Source organism: Saccopteryx bilineata, chromosome 10, assembly GCF_036850765.1.
Source record: "Saccopteryx bilineata isolate mSacBil1 chromosome 10, mSacBil1_pri_phased_curated, whole genome shotgun sequence".
Classification (NCBI taxonomy): Eukaryota; Metazoa; Chordata; class Mammalia; order Chiroptera; family Emballonuridae; genus Saccopteryx; species Saccopteryx bilineata.
In genome coordinates, this window is record NC_089499.1 from 24,818,677 (window position 1) to 24,835,645 (window position 16,969).

A 16,969-nucleotide genomic window follows, 5' to 3' on the forward strand; every position below is an offset into this window, starting at 1 on the left:
TTTGAGGGGAGACACAATTTGACCCATAACAGTCCGAAACAATATCTCCTTAAAGGTAGAATCTGACATGATGCACGAGTGAGAACCTATCACTCTTAGAAATTTACCCAGCAAATCACCAGAAAGACTCTGGGGTACCTACTGCAATACTTAACACATAAGTGTTAAATAAATAATGGAAGAGTGAGTTAAGGAATAATAATATATTTGATGCCCTTTAGTACACCTTGGGGACCCTGTTTACACATCACATCAAGAAATGGAGGCAAATGCTGAAAGGCTTCTTACCAACCCCACATGCCATCAAAGATGGAAAACAAACAGTTTCCTACTCTCCACTGGTCTTCTGCATATGGCTTTTCCCAATGCCATGCCCCTGTCCCATGCCTGGCATAATTGGATTTGATTCTGTAAACTTCTTCTTGTGCATTTCACTTAATAAACTTCCTTTCTTCTCCTCTGAACAGCTAGATCATTTAATTTCTAAGCAGTTTACTTGACCCTGTTAGTCATTTTTCACTGATTCATTCATTTATTCCTCCATCTATTCATTCATTCCAGTAATCTTTACATTTTGGAATCCATGCTTTTTAAGTAACATATTCTGTAACATCTGCTTTACTCTTTCAAAGTGAAAGTAATAGATAATATATATAATCCACCTACACGTGTAATTTTAAAGTTAATATAATTCCCTGACTACAATATCAAGAATGAATTCAAACAAAGCAGTTTATGATAAAGTAATAGTTATTTCAGTGTGTAAATGCTCAAGCATAAAAAAAAAGTGTGAGATTCTTGCCCCTGTATGCAGAATTATAGGAGTATTTTAGCTACAAGTACAGGTTGATAAAAATGTGTGGTATTGGTGACTCAAATCCCAAGAACAGCACTGTCATCAGTGACATGATTTTCTGAAATGGTACATGACTCTTAGAAATGTTCCAAATAAAATATCGGCCTACACTTGATTTACACAGCAATTACAGCCCTAAATAAGTCAGGGTATAGTAAAAGTGCACAATATTTTGCACATATAAGTAAAATGGATTATGGTTTAGGTTTAGTTCATCATAATTTATTCTTGGGGAGCTCTTAACAAAACGTCTGGTGAGATGTTGAAAAGTCACAAGGATATGAGGCAATTCTTTATTATTTGCAACTACTATACACAGTGCCAGACAGTCAGCCTCCTAGTCCCTGCCCACTAAATGCCTATAGAGCTCCCTCACTGTGACTTTCGAAAGCATATCCACAAATTTATGAAGTCCCTGACCAGTGGGAACCATTGATTCACATATCTTCAGTGAGTTTCTGATGTGTGCCAGGCATCAGTTTAACAGAGGAGCAGAAGAGAAAAGTTATGAAAACAACTAAAGACAGCAGAATCGAACATGGAATAATAAAGCCAGCATGTACAGTGGGTGTGAGGGTGGAAGGGGATGTTACAAGCTTTACAAGAGCAAGGCCTTGGAGGGCAAAGAGCAATCGGGGTTTAGATCTAGATGGTTTTCTATAATTATGATTTCCCAAGAGGGAAAATCCTTGCAGACAGATACTGTTTTTAAACTCTTTTCATTGACTTAATATCCACAAAAATATCGGCTTTGGTTAGAGAAAGAAGAGTTCCAACCCAATCTCACCATTTTGTCTGAGCAGTCTCACGAACGTCAGGTACCTGGGTCTTTGTTTCTCTTTTTCAGTTGGCAGTCAGATAACACATGTTGTGCACTAAATAAATGGTAACTACTTTTAATACTTACTCTTGTGGCAAAGTTAAAAAAAAAAAGAAAACAAGACAGTTAATACCACCTGGCCATTGATTGACCTGGTGGTCTCAAGTTCTTGAAGGTGGCCTGGAGTTCAAAGAATAAAATTAGTCTTTCTCTCTTTTTCTTATCTGTCAGTCTTTCATTCTTTCCCTCCATGTTTCCCTCTCCCTCTTCCTTTCTCTCCCCTTCTCTCTTTCCAGTTTAAAAGTACTAAGAATCATTCAAATGATCAGAGGCAGCCAGAGTAGAAAAACAGAGACACAAAGGTGGACGAGGGAGCTCTATCACTTTAATGACACAGCATAAATCTCTAGAACTTCTGAGGGACTGGCTGAGATACACCCTGAAGATGGCCCAGAGGGTGGCCACCTGGTGGCAATTCCACCTGTCATATCTATCTATCTGTACAGAGGTTAATCTCCCATCATTCTAGTTCATCTAAATGGGCTTTTCTTCATTAGGGGAAATATAGACCATATGAAATATGTAGGAGCTGTAGATTGATGACTTCATCGAGACAGAAATTTGGAACACATCGAAGTTCTCATATATCATAGCCAATTGTTAATATTAATTCCAATTTTCACAGGTTCAATTATCATAAGGTCAAAATGTTTTATTTAATGTTTCTGTTTAATTTAACTATCTAAAAAGTAAAATATCAAAAGGAATTCTAATATGAGCTCTACACTATCACTCTCTTTTTTCTGTTCTCCTTCTTTTTTTTTTTGTACAGTCTTCCAAACATGATCTTCCTAGGAATAATCATCGGCAGGATAACTTAGAGATAAGTCCATTCCTGTTTTTATGATATTCTCTGTGGTCTGAAAGCCTCTTTCTATTTAAGAACATACTTCCAGAGTTGAGATTCTCCTCTGGGCATTGTAGTTAATTTGATAAAATTGAACAATAATCTTTTTGTTTCTAATTCATGTTCACATATTTTTGATCCCTTTGGGATAAAGTTCAACAAACAGAATGAGTCCAGCTCCTCACTAGAACTATTCAGACAATTATACACTGTAGTCAACCAGAGAGTCTGGGGAAATTGTAGAAATGTTAAGGAGAAGACACAAAGATTCCTTTATTTGGGGGGAAGAGAGGCAAAAATACACAAATAATCAATACTTTCCACCTTTAAGAAATGAACTCTTATATAATACCCATATAGCTATAGGTCTATGCAAGACCACTAAAACTCTCAATCATCCCAAAAATATAAACCTATTTCTAAAACATTCAGGTAAAAGCATTTACCTCCCTAAGCCTTAGAACTTCAAAGTACCCAAGACCAAAGGTGGATGAAGTGGGCCACATTGTCATGGGTCAACTTATTTAAATTGCTAACAAGTTTCTTTTACCTTATTTTTCTTTGGCTTAAACATGGGAAGGATCCATATATATTCTCATATAACATTAGAGTTAACCACTCTTTCACAGACCTGCATGGGAATTTCTGGTGGACCGGCGCGCGCGCGCGCACACACACACACACACACGCTCACAACACATATACACAGACACACACACATTTGATATTCACCAAATACCAGCAATATACTAAGCTCCAGACATCTTAAAATTAGATGTAATCTCTGTTCAGTGCAGTCATTGTGTGTGTTTAAGGACAAATATAACTCACAGTAGAAGGAAGATGAGACCATAGGGCAAAGGGTGATGGGTAATAAGAACAAGTTGGTTTTAGTTACCATCAATCTGCATGTATCATATATTTAAAAAAGGATTAACACCTTTGGGCCAATTGTCCTTAACATGCAGTAAGAGTCCAATCTGGTCACACAACGCTGCTTTAGACAAGTTGGGTAACAAGGCTCCTCTTAGTGTAAGACGTGATATAGAAATAAGACTCATTTTATGTCCTGTCGTTGGTAATTCTGAGACTCACAGTCTGTCTCTCCAGAAGGCTGTACCTTTTTAAAGCAAATACTCCATTTTGTGATTTTGACAGGAGAGCATTTTCTGAACATTAAAGAAGCAGTGAAAAAGAGCTCTCATTTTAAGATGCTGAAGTTAAACTGAGATCATTTTGAGAGTGGCTTTAAAGCCAAAACTCTTAACAATATTTTCCAGCTTACAACAACCTATAAAAAAGCACATGTGTGGCCATAAAACAGAACAAGCAGCCATGAAAGGAACATAAAGAGAGACAGACGGACAGTTGTCCAACTTTCACAGCGCTCACAACATTAAATTTAGAGTGTTCCCTGGCATCGCATAGTAGGCTTTCCTCTGGTTGGAAGTCACATTTTCCTGGAGGTGACAAGCTCTCTCTGCCCATAGGGTAGAATTAAGCAGAGGCATCTGAAGTGACTCCCTGGCTAGGGTGTCCACCCTAACCTCCCCCTTGTGATGAAAGGTGATAGCTGCTTCCATGGTAGTTGGTGAAACTAAAGAGGTTGTGAGGTCCTTTCAATGACCTTCATCTCCAAGGACATCCTGAAGCATCATGGGAAAGAAATACCCATGCGGGCCTGTGCAATTAATCTGAGAGGTTAAGTTAACCTCACTACCCAACACACAGGGAAAGACATGTACTTTGTGAATTCAAGATTTGAACTTGGGATTTGGCTTGAACATTAACTAGTCATGTAAGCTCTTTACTTTCTCTTAGCCTCATGGTCTTCACCTATAAAATGGGACTGCTGCTCATGGCCTGGAAGCAAGATTAGAAGGCTGTTATAAAAAAAAATGAGAATGGAAAAAAAAAAGAAAAATTAAGAATGATACATTATATGTTCCATGGACTACCCAGGAGGTTTTTGATACATGGCAGCGTATTTTTAAACTTATTTTAACTCTCTTTTCTTATGTGCTTCCTGATTTCTAGGCTTATAGAGACTCCATGATACACAAATTAAGTCAGGATACAGAGAGAAGAATGTACGTACATAGAAGATGCTTTAGGTTCACCTTTTTCCTGAGAACCATTTTTTTTCCCCCTCTCAGGGTAGATGGTTCCCTCAGGTAGGGAGCAGTTCTGAAACTGGCCCTGTCTTTCCCTCTGAGTTCTGAATGGTGACGAGTGGTCAAAGCAAGAAGAAAAAAAATGGGTTGTTTGCTTGCAAATGGCTTGGAGACCAGGACAAGTTCTGGGCTATGTAATGCCTGCTAGAGTTGTAAAGGCCTTGGAGATGATCTGATTTCATCCCTTTATGGTAAAACTTTCCTTTCTAAGTTATACCGTCTTTCCTCCTTAAACTACTTGACTGTAATGATTAAAGAAGACTATTCTTTAAAGAAAAATATTTTATAGTAGATGAAAGAAATACTCAGAGGTTAAATACTCGATATACACGGTCAAGGACATCTTTGTACGTGGGAATGGGGGACACGTGTCCTATAAGAAAAAAAGTGGTGAAATATACAGAGTTCAGATTCTAATCTAGGAGGACACGTGACCAGAGAGTCAGAAGTGAATGGAAGGAAGACTAAGGAGTGGTGTCACTTCAGTAGCCACAATGGAAATTGCTCTTACTCCCCTTCGAGGCAGAAGTTTTTGAGCTTTTCTAATACATGATTCTAAAAGAACCTTGTTGCAGGGCAGGATAATCTAGACACGTACAGATGATGAAAGAAACACCAGCAAAAACCATAGTTCGATGACATGACCCCCTTTATGCCGTCATTCCCCAACATGTTTTTTCCCTTTAAATTCCAGATTAGCTGGCTTTTCCACCCAAGCCTGTGTTGTGCTAGTTACTGAGACTTTATAGTATCTGGTTACCTCCCTAATTAACCTCAGGACATGAATAAAACTTAAAGTTTATTTATAGCTTGAAGAAAAAGTCTGTGTATAACTTTTAAGACCTTGCCCTTGTTCCTGGGTCTTTCTAAACCACATGCTGTAACAAAGGCCCTCTCCTATTCAAGGGCCAACCAACAGACTGCATAGCAGTAGCCATGGCTTCATTTAATAATTTTCATCTGAGCGGCTTTCATGTGCTTTGTCTGCAGCTAAAAATAATATAACAATGTGTGAGCCAGGGTTTGAAGTAAGCCAACATCAAAGTGTTCAGCCTGAAGAATTTTCACTCTATTTTTATTCTATTGTATTTTATACCCAACACTTTAGAGAAGATCATAAGTAAGAAATAGCTTAGTGGAATCAAAAGTGGTCAAGGGTATTTAACAAACTTATATGATATGAATTGCTAACAAAGTTCCCTGGGAAGTTGAGAACAATTATGGATATTATCCGTCCTTCGGAAATGAGTAAAAGAATCCAAGGGAACTTCACAACCAAAATTGACATTCAATCCAGAATTATCATGAATGATTTGTATGGTACCAGCTACTAATTCACTGTTCACATTACAAGTGGTCAATTTCTTCAGGTATATTGGTCAAAAATGCTGATTATTTTTGTATGTACATTTTATAAAATGGAGCAAAATGTCAGTCTGGTTTCGAATGAACCAAATTCTAAAATTCACCATTTGTCTGGTTTCAGATTTCTGCTAACAGCACTAAAGGTACAATTCTGGACAAGAGAGACCAACCTCCAATGGAATAAAGACTCACCCCGGATATGAACCATCCTGTTTTCTCAGGCCCATTAAGTGAATCAACCAAGAGAAAAGAGAGCAGATCCCAGTGGTACTTACTTGCAGGTGACGGGGTGCTGCATCCACTCGGGGGAGGGTGCCCATGAAGGCCATGGAGAGGAGGCAGGGAAAGTCCTCCAATGACTGGCGGGAAGAGCAACGGGTAGGGTGCGGCTGGATAGTGAGTCATGTGTCCATTTACTGCTGGGACAGGGCATGCGTGGCTACTGGTGGTCATGTTTCAGGCCTCATAGAATGGAAGGTGCTCTGGGGTGGGAACACATCCCTCCAGGTCTGGAACCAAAGTTTGAGAGGTAAGTTCAGAGCAAGACGTCAGTCTGAGCTGTGTTCTGGAGACCAAAGGCAAGACAGTTCAACCGATGATCTTGCTTCTTCCCAACATGGCTTATCCACCTCTCATTTTGCTATGTTGATTATAGATGTCTTTTTCTTTTCTTTTTTTTCAGTTTGATGCTGGAAAATGCTACCAATTTAAAAGCCCAGAGTTGCTAATCCTGTAAGAAAAAAAAAAGATATATATATATATATATATATATATATGTTTCACAAGTCAAAAATATTCTCCCCTTAACCAAGTTACGTGAAAAATCTCTAATATTAATGTCTTAATTCCTAGTTGCTCCCCATGCTCACTATTTCACTTTTCTTAAATACTGACATTCTAATATAGAATGAAAGTTACATACAATTTCACGACAAGTCTATCTGAAGTTAAACAGCAATCTCTACCCACCATCATTCTTTTTTTGTTTGTTTGTTTTGTTTTGTTTTTTTGTATTTTTCTGAAGCTGGAAACGGGGAGAGACAGTTAGACCGACTCCCGCATGCGCCTGACTGGGATCCACCCGGCACGCCCACCAGGGGCGACGCTCGGCCCACCAGGGGGCGTCGCTCTGCCGCGACCAGAGCCACTCTAGCGCCTGGGGCAGAGGCCAAGGAGCCATCCCCAGCACCCGGGCCATCTTTGCTCCAATGGAGCCTTGGCTGCGGGAGGGGAAGAGAGAGACAGAGAGGAAGGAGTGGGGGGGGGTGGAGAAGCAAATGGGCGCTTCTCCTATGTGCCCTGTCCTGGAATCGAACCCGGGTCCCCCGCACGCCAGGCCGACGCTCTACCGCTGAGCCAACCGGCCAGGGCCCCCACCATCATTCTTATAATCCTCACCCTGCTTAACTTTTCTTCATGGCACTTAACTCGATCCATTGCACAGTGGGAGTGTTTGTTTTTGTCTGTCTTCCCTATTAGAATGTACTCACCAGGAGAGCCAAGCCTTTCTGTTTTGTTACCAGCTATGTTTTAAGCTCCAGAAGGGCAACTGGTGCTCAATAAATATTTGTTGAATAATGAATAAATGATTTTCTTGCTTCTTTTGCAAAAATTGATTAATGTTGTCCTAAGCCTGTGTTTCCAAAATTTTACCTATTTCATATAAAAAGATTTGGACTTTAATGCAGCTATTGGGAATGACATATCCAACAAGAAAAATATAATTATGGCAGAAAACTATAATCTAATGAAATGTAAGAGATACAGTCATCAATTATCAGAAAAATATTTTATATCTGGTCCTCTGGTCCTTACTGTCAACAGTATATGCTTTTTTTTTTTTATATAAGAATAGCATCCATCTCTCCATCAGCTGATCCATACAACTATCATCCACTTGTTCATCCATTCAGCCATCCATTAGTGAGTCAAATCCTAACTTACTATTATGTGTCAGATGCTGATGTATGCACTAGAGCAGGGGTCCCCAAAATACGGCCCGTGGGCTACATGCGGCCCCCTGAGGACATTTATCTGGCCCCCGCCGCACTTCCAGAAGGGGCACCTCTTTCATTGGTGGTCAGTGAGAGGAGCATAGTTCACATTGAAATACTGGTCAGTTTGTTGATTTAAATTTACTTGTTCTTTATTTTAAATATTGTATTTGTTCCCGTTTTGTTTTTTTACTTTAAAATAAGATATGTGCAGTGTGCATAGGGATTTGTTCATAGTTTTTTTTTTTATAGTTCAGCCCTCCAACAGTCTGAGGGACAGTGAACTGGCCCCCTGTGTAAAAAGTTTGGGGATCCCTGCACTAGAGGTATACAGAGTGGAACAACGCTAATGTGGGTTCTGCTGTTATGAAGATTCTAATCTTTTTTTTCCTTCTTTTTATCACATGAGAGACAGGTGGAGAGACAGACTCCCACATGTGCTCTGACCAGTATCCACCTGGCAATCCTGGTTTGGGGCTGATGTTCTGCCCATCTGGTGCTGCTGCTCTGTTGCTTTGCAACCAAGCTATTTTAGCACCAGAGGCAAGGTCATAGAGTCATCCTCAGCTCCTGGGGCCAAGTTGCTTATTCAAGCCATGGCTGTGGGAGGGGAAGTGGGAGGGGAGGGTTGGAGAAGCAGATGGTCGCTTCTTCTGTGTGCCCTGACCAGATATTGAACCCAGGACTTCCACATGTCAGACCGACACTCTGCCACTGAGCCAATCAGCCAGGGTGGAGCTTCTAGTCTTAACAGCTCCTAATTGAGGTCATGTTATTCAGGAGGATGAAATTGCTGGGTCTCTTACAAAGGACGTTTTGGGGATGCTCAGCACTTAGAATTCTTTGACACTAGAAATGGAAAGAGACATTTAGATTATAAGGTAGGATGGCTGTTAACTTCAGTGGTTTACCTTGGCCCTCTTAAGAATATTGAGTAAATTCCACAAATTCTGGAGCTCAATGAATGGCAAGCCCTGAGTGTGAATCCATTGGCCCGAAGCAGAAATAGTATCTCAAGGCCACCATAAAGGCCAGTTATTAAAAGCCTGCTACTAGAACCAGATTGCCTGGGTTTAAATCATAGCTCTGCCCCTTGGACATCATCCTACCTCTCAATATGCCAGGTTTTATTTTAAAATTGGGATAATAATAGAATTTACTTCAGACTGGTGGTGTCAGGATTAAATGAGTTACTAACAACAGAAGAACAGTTACCCGTTGCAGAGTTAAGACTAGGCAAATAGTAAGCACTAGGCAAAAGTTTGCTATGAACACATGTACTGTCTCATCAAACGATACACTTCTGAGAACAAGCTCGCTGGTGTGGACAGGGGCTTTGAGGCCAGGGCAGAGAAGAGAACACATCCCAGTAGTCCTAGAAAAAGCAGTTTAGGACTGACACATTTGTCATAGAAATAAAGAAGAGGTAGGTTCTAGGTAAATGGAAGAACAAACCCATGAAAGCTTACTGATTGTTCAGTTTGTGAAGTTAGCCAACTTGGTTATTACAAACCATTGAAATGTTTCACTGCATTACAACTTCCATTTATTTATGATGTGTCAGGCGCTTGACTTATGAGCTCTAATCTATGTAGCTCTAAGAATAGTCCTGTAAGGCAGTTATTATTATCTTTATTTTCTAGGGGAAAAACTAAGTCTCCGTGAGTTTAAACGACTTGCCCACAATGTCACAGAGTCAGCTTGTGGCTCAGGCAGAACAGGTCCCTAGATCTGGAAGACTGTATCATCTCTGCTCTTTTCTGTCCGACATGCTGTGCTTATATTTATCCTGAGTGCCTGCATGTCCCGGTCGTGCCCCACAGAGGGAAAAGTCCATGAGCAGTTGTGCTGTGAGTGGCTGTCCTCACTTAGATGACATTCTCTGCAGGGCCTTGAATCTCCCTGGCCTATTAATATTAAAAATGAGCATCATCAACAGTCAGACCATATGGTCCCAGGCTCCCTGGAACTCCACTGGAGCCTTACAAAGGAAACTACATTCTTGGTTGGCTTATGTAACACGGAGAAGTAATATTCCACCCCAAATATCCATGTCCTTTACAAACTTCCGATGCACAACTTGTTTCTCTAATGAAAAGAGAGCAAATGGACTATGAGAGGTGAATGTTTTCAGTTGCTCTCCCTTCTAAAAAATCACACACCATCTAACATAGCTAGCACTTGAGTTTTGTAGTTTGTAGCCAATTAATTAGAAAATAAACAATACCATTTAGTGTTTGCTGCATTTCCACTCAATTTGATTTTTAAATCACATACACAAAGCCCAGCATTGTTATAAATGGTCTTTTCTATCTCCATTAGACAAACTGCCTCATTAACTGGTGGAACTGACAGATCAGCACACTCACCCCCGTGGGGCACAATTCTTAGATTTTTTAAAGCTGTTGTTTGTTTGTTTGTTTTTACCAACCAGGGACTATTTCTATCCTTGGTATCCTTTATTTCTCTTTGCTTTGAAACACTGCAGATTTTTGGCATCCTGCTTGCCTGGTTGAAAGGTCTGGTATCGAGCCTAGGATCTTAAAAAAGAAAAAAAAATTACTGATACCGATAATAGGGAGAAGAAGAAAAAAAAATCAATGTGTTGGAAAAACCTTGTTACATTGGTGGAAAACCGTCTGAACAGTCCCTGGGTCTGTGTCCACATATGTGACTGATTAAGGCTATTCCTGGAAGCAGAGAATTTTCTTTGTTTCAGGCTGTTAGGAAAAATGGTGATCCCTGGGATTAGCTGTGCTCTTTCTCTTCATGCCTGATTTGCGTCTGGGCTCGTGCGGGGCTCTTTGCCTTTGCCACCTGAGACAAAGCAAACAGGAGCTGGGGTGCGTGAGGGGAAGGAATTGGGGACTGGGTCAGCAGGTCTTTGGATGGACAGCCTGTCATTCCCTGGGTATCAGTTTCTTCCTCCGTGAAAGGGGCCAAGAGTAAAGAATAAGGTTTTAAGTCAAGTTTCTTAAACTGTGTCGTTCAGAAAAAAAGTGTTTTACAAAAGGACACTAAATGAAGAAAACCCTGAAAATAATACTTGAGAGTGGAAAACAGAAGAGATATTTAAATAACTTTTGTGCATAGTTGATGTTGTTGTATAGTAATCTGCCTTTGAGAAACAGTGGAATGGCAGGAGGTAGAGTGACAAGTCTCCTCATCAACCACTTGAATGACATGTGTCAGTGAAGTGGCAGAGGTCACAGAAATTGCTAACACCTGTGCTCATATCTGTGAGAATGTATATATATTATCAACAAAACACAGTATATTTTCTCCAGGTTAATTTTTGATTGCTTTTGTTCCACTATAAGGTTTAAAAAATGAATCATTTCATGTCACATTTAATTCACTAGAGTTTGTTTTTGTTTTCATTTTAGCTTAAATTTTCATGCAAACTTCCAAGCTCCCATTTCTAAATATTCAAATTCATTTTATAAACATGATACTTACATAGGATTTTTTTATGTAAAGCCAAATAGTTCCTTCAGACCAGTGGTTCTCAAATCAGAGTCCCTGAACCAGCAGCGTCAGCATCACCTGGAAACTTATCAGAAATGCAGACTCCTCGGGACCCACCCAAGATCTACAGAATCAGAAGCGCTAGGTGAGCCTAGCAGTGTGTTCTAACAAGCCCACTGGATGGTTCTGATTCATCCAGAAGTTGAGAACCACTGTGCTAGCCATAAGATTGGTACATTTCTTCTGCAAGAAAGCAAATATTTTAGATGGCAGGTTGTACAGCAGGGGTCCCCAAACTACGGCCCGCGGGTCGCATGTGGCCCCCTAAGGCCATTTATCCGGCCCCGCCACACTTCCGGAAGGGGCACCTCTTTCATTGGTGGTCAGTGAGAGGACGCAAAGCACGGCATCGCTCACATACAGTACTACTTCCGGTGACGCAGGATGCACGCTTCACGGCTCCAGAAGCACGTCATATCACTTGTTACGGCTAGCAGTGACAAATATGGAACTGGTCATTGACCATCTCATTAGCCAAAAGCTAATTTTCATTGAAATACTAGTCAGTTTGTTGATTTAAATTTACTTGTTCTTTATTTTAAATATTGTATTTGTTCCTGTTTTGTTTTTTTACTTTAAAATAAGATATGTGCAGTGTGCATAGGGATTTGTTCATAGTTTTTTTTATAGTCCGGCCCTCCAACGGTCTGAGGGACAGTGAACTGGCCCCCTCTATAAAAAGTTTGGGGACCCCTGTTGTACAGGGTCTGTCACAACCACCTGACTCTGCTTTGGTACCAACTTCTGAGGGCACAAAAGCAACCACAGCCCATCCATAAATGAGTAGGCATGGCTGGACTTCAATAAAACATTATGTACAGAATCGGCAGCCTGCCAACGTTGGCCCATGGACCACGGCTGGCTGACCCCTGCTGTAGATTTATGGAGAAAAACAGCAATCCACCTTCCCCATCCTTAAGTTCTCTTTCCTATAAGCAACTACTTGAAAATAATTCAGTGGGGCTTTTTCCTGTTACTTATAGTTATAGGTAATCTATTGAGACCATTATTTTTCATAATTTTGTCAAATTTTCTTTACTACCTATTGGTTTTTTACTGTAAACGCGATTTAGCTCTCTTAGGCTACTGCCCACACTTGACAAAAACTCTTTCTCCTCTCATGCTCCCAAAGTGATTTCATCACAATTTTAAAAATAAAAATCATTCAATCATTTCTATTATTATGCTTAAATTATTATTACTAAGTAAATATTGATACAGCTGAGCCACATGATGCACTATATTTGCAGTTCTTCTAAAACTTTTTGTTTTTCCTGGAGTTAATAATTGCTTTGTTTATATAATTTGATTTTTTGTATGTGTGTGTCTGTGAATAATTCTCTCCCACTCTCTGACAATTTTGCTAGACATGTCATCTGATATATGGGTTCTACAAATGGGGACGTTTCTCCCACCCCAGGGCTGACTGGCTGCGTTCCTAGTCTCATGCATAGATGTCAAAGTAGGATTTTCTATTATTGTTTTTTCTGGTTTTTTGGAACTCACTTTCCTAGATCTCAAGTCTTTCATTTTCTTGGTTTACTTCTTCATCTTGGTGGCTTTTTGCCTAAAAGCTTTCTGAGAAATGGTGCATGGGAGAAAATTGTTTTGAGACTTTGCATGCATTAAAGTTTTTTTTTTATGTTAGACCTCACACCTGTCTGATCGTTTGGCTAGGTTAAAACTGAAGGTTGCAAATAACTTTTTAAATTAAAAATTTAAAGTATGTTGTACCACTTAGCAGGTTTTCTACATTGTTCTGTACATTTATAATTTCCCCGAAAATAAGACATCTCCTGAAACATTTGTTTCCCTGAAAATAAGACATCCCCTGAAAATAAGACCTAGTGCATCTTTAGGAGCAAAAATTAATATAAGACACTGTCTTATTTTTGAGGAAACAGGGTACATTGTTGTACATAGAAATAGAGTCACAAGAAATTCTTGATGGAATTCAGAGTTTGGCTGGTTATGCTGATGTTTGTGATGACATGACTATAGTATATTAATAAATGTTGACTTTTTTGTTCAACAATAAATGTGAATTCTTGTTCATGGAAAAATAAGACATCCCCTGAAAATAAGACCTAGTACGTCTTTAGGAGCAAAAATTAATATAAGACATAGTCTTATTTTCGGGGAAACACGGTAGCTACTATGATTTCAGATCTTTTGTGTGTGACAGTTTTCTTTTTCTGGAAGCCTTTATTATCTTCTAATTATCCCCAATGGATCTTTTCCTACATTGCACTAGGCACTTGGTAGAGGTCTTCAATTTGGTAACTCATGCTTTTCTGTTAAGGAAAATTTTATTTTATGCTTTCTTTGATAACATCTTCTTTAATATATCTTTGTTCTCCCCTTTTGGAAATCTTATTACATAGTAGACCTGAATTGATTCTCTGATTTTATTATTATTTTTCTTATATTCTATTTCTTCATCCATTTGTTCTACTTGTTGATACAAGATATCCCCACCTTTCACTTCCAATCACTCTAGTGAATTTTACATTTATGCTACCACATTTTTAACATCCAAGATTTTTTATTGCTTTTTCTCTTTCCTTGTAATTCTTTCTGTCGAGAATGCCATATTTTTCTCTGAATACCTTTTGAGGCTATTAAAAAGAGTATTTCTTTTAATGTCTCATTCTGCTTTCTACATTGACACTGTTTCTTTTCACATTTTTCTGTTGTTTTACTTCCTTTAATATCATATGCATTTCTCAATTGTATTGTCTGCCCAGTTCTAGTCCTGTCCACTTATATCTAAAAGGGAAAACTTATGGCAAGCTCTGTTTCAATAGCAAACCTTGTTAAATGGGAGAGTTTCATGAAAAAGTGATCTAACTTGGACATTTCTTTGTATGATTCTCAAATGTTAGTTTTAGGCTTTTTATTAGGGGATTGAGAGGTAGAATATGCCACCCCCAAATATGCTGCTTTGCTATATTGATTATTTTGAAAAGTAGGTACTTAAAAAAAAAGCAGTAAAAGCAGGGACAGACTTCCTCTGAACTTACCGAATCTGCCAAGACAGATCTTTCAAAGGGAATTCAGCTACCATAAACCATCCCTCACCCGCAAAGACTGACTTATATCACTGGAGAGGAAAATCTAGTCAACATCATACCCAAAGAAGCTTTGTTCCAAACTCCCATTCCTCCCATCTATTCTGAGAAGGGCCCATTCATCCTTCCTAAAAGTCATTTACTCCCCCTTAGAGGTTTGATATCCCCAGTCCCTTCCCTATTACAAAGATATTTAATCCTGAATTCTAAACCACCTCTGAAATTACTCATTTATCTCTGGTTAACTTCAATGTAAACACAAGGTGTACATGTTAATAAACTTTTTTGTTTGTTTGTTTTTATTTTGTTAATCTGTCTTTTATTACAGGGTTTTCAGCCAAGAACTCAGAATGATAGAGGGGGAATTATTTGTCCTTCCCCTACAGGTTCTTTGGTAACTTCATTGAGAAATCTTGTAACATTCGCCCAGGATGGGGAGGAAGGGAAAAGGCTTACTGAGCCTGACCAGCTAGTGGTGCAGTGAATAAAGTATCAGACTGGGACATGGAGAACCCAGGTTCAAGGCCCCAAGGTCGCCAGCCTGAGTGCAGCAGGCTTATCCAGCTTGGACATAGGCTCACCAGTTTGAGCATGGGAACTGGCTTGAGCGTGGGATTATAGACATGACCCCATGGTCACTGGCTTGAGCCCAAAGGTCACTGCCTTAAAGCCCAAAGTCGCTGTCTTGAGCCCAAGGTTGCTGGCTTGAGCAAGGGGTCACTTGATCTGCTGAAGTCTCATGGTCAAGGCGCATATGAGAAAGCAATCAATGAACGAGTATGGTGCGGCAACGAAGAATTGATCTTCTCATTTCTCTTCCTTCCTGTCTGTCTGTCTCTCTCTCTGACTCTCTGACTTTGTCTCTATTAAAAAAAAAAGAAAGAAAGAAAGAAAGAAAGAAAGAAAAAGAAATAAAGAAAAAAGAGAGGAAGGAAGGAAGGAAGGAAGGAAGGAAGGAAGGAAGGAAGGAAGGAGCTTACTGAAAAGATTTCTGGTATTTGAATGGAGGAATGAGCTTGGGGCTGCCTGTGGGTTTACTATTAAATATGTAGCCTTTCACTTCTCCCTTCTGTTTTCAGTGGAGTACTACCTGAGCCTCTACCTTGATGCCTGCTGTCCAGAAATCAGTAATCTCTCTAGTTCAGTATCTTCAAGAATACACTTACCTTTTTCTACCAGGGTTGGGTGACAGTAATCATCAGAATGCAACAGGTGGAGGAGCGACTTTATCTGCTCCCTGTTTAGAGCTTAACCAATTTCCATATCTCTATCATCACTCCCAGCTTCCAAGATACCGGGTGCCTCTACTCTCTGTGACTGTCCCAAATCCGACAGCTTGCATCTCCTCGTCTCCCCTGCATCTCCGTCTTCAGGCAGTCAGCAATCTGCTTTCTGGGCTTGGCTACTCTATTCATTGCTGCCCATCCTCTTTCCGTCTTCAGGCAGCAGTCCATTTGCAATAAGTATCACACATGTTCTTATTAACTTCGCTGGTTTCTACTTTTTACATCTCCTTCCTATCATGTTAGTAATATTTGGGAGGGAACAAGGAAAAGTGCATGTTGTTAGTCTATTATATTTCATTAGAATGCTGCTAAACTGTAAAACAGTAACTCTTGGTCAGATGAGTTTGGGAAAGCTAGGCTGAATGATCCCTTATGCTGTTCAGCTCTAACTTCCATCTGTGAAAAGAAAGTTAAAGAATAACCCAAGAGGAAAGCGTCCACTCTGGACCCCAGATGAGATAAGATTAAGTCAATCAATGTCTGAATTGTTATCTGTAGATGGCAAAAGAAAGCACTGGTCCCAATTTGAAACTAAACAACAACAACAACAACAACAAAGTGAGATTTGATCTACCATCATGAGCATGTCATGGGCTTTGTCAAATACCTTCTCCTAACAAACAACTAAAAATGGGATTTGGCCTGCCTTAGCCAGGCACCTGCAAGACCTATCAGATAATTAGAAATGCCATTTAACGCAGGGGTCCCCAAACTACGTCCGCTGGCCACATGCGGCCCCCTGAGGCCATTTATCCGGCCCCCGCCGCACTTCTGGAAGGGGCACCTCTTTCATTGGTGGTCAGTGAGAGGAGCATAGTTCCCATTGAAATACTGGTCAGTTTGTTGATTTAAATTTACTTGTTCTTTATTTTAAATATTATATTTGTTCCCGTTTTGTTTTTTTACTTTAAAATAAGATATGTGCAGTATGCATAGGGATTTGTTCATAGTTTTTTTTATAGTCCGGC

The 16,969-nt window shown here is 39.7% G+C and overlaps 1 long non-coding RNA gene across 1 annotated transcript in view; it reads right to left on the reverse strand.

Annotated features, from left to right (window-relative positions):
- Positions 1-6,471: 6,471 nt before the first annotated feature.
- Positions 6,472-16,969, reverse strand: part of LOC136314629 (uncharacterized) — a 352,194-nt gene continuing 341,696 nt past the window's right edge. Inside the window, exon 4 of the long non-coding RNA XR_010727342.1 lies at positions 6,472-6,852. This is a non-coding gene — a long non-coding RNA (uncharacterized lncRNA). The remainder of the gene's footprint in view (positions 6,853-16,969) is intronic.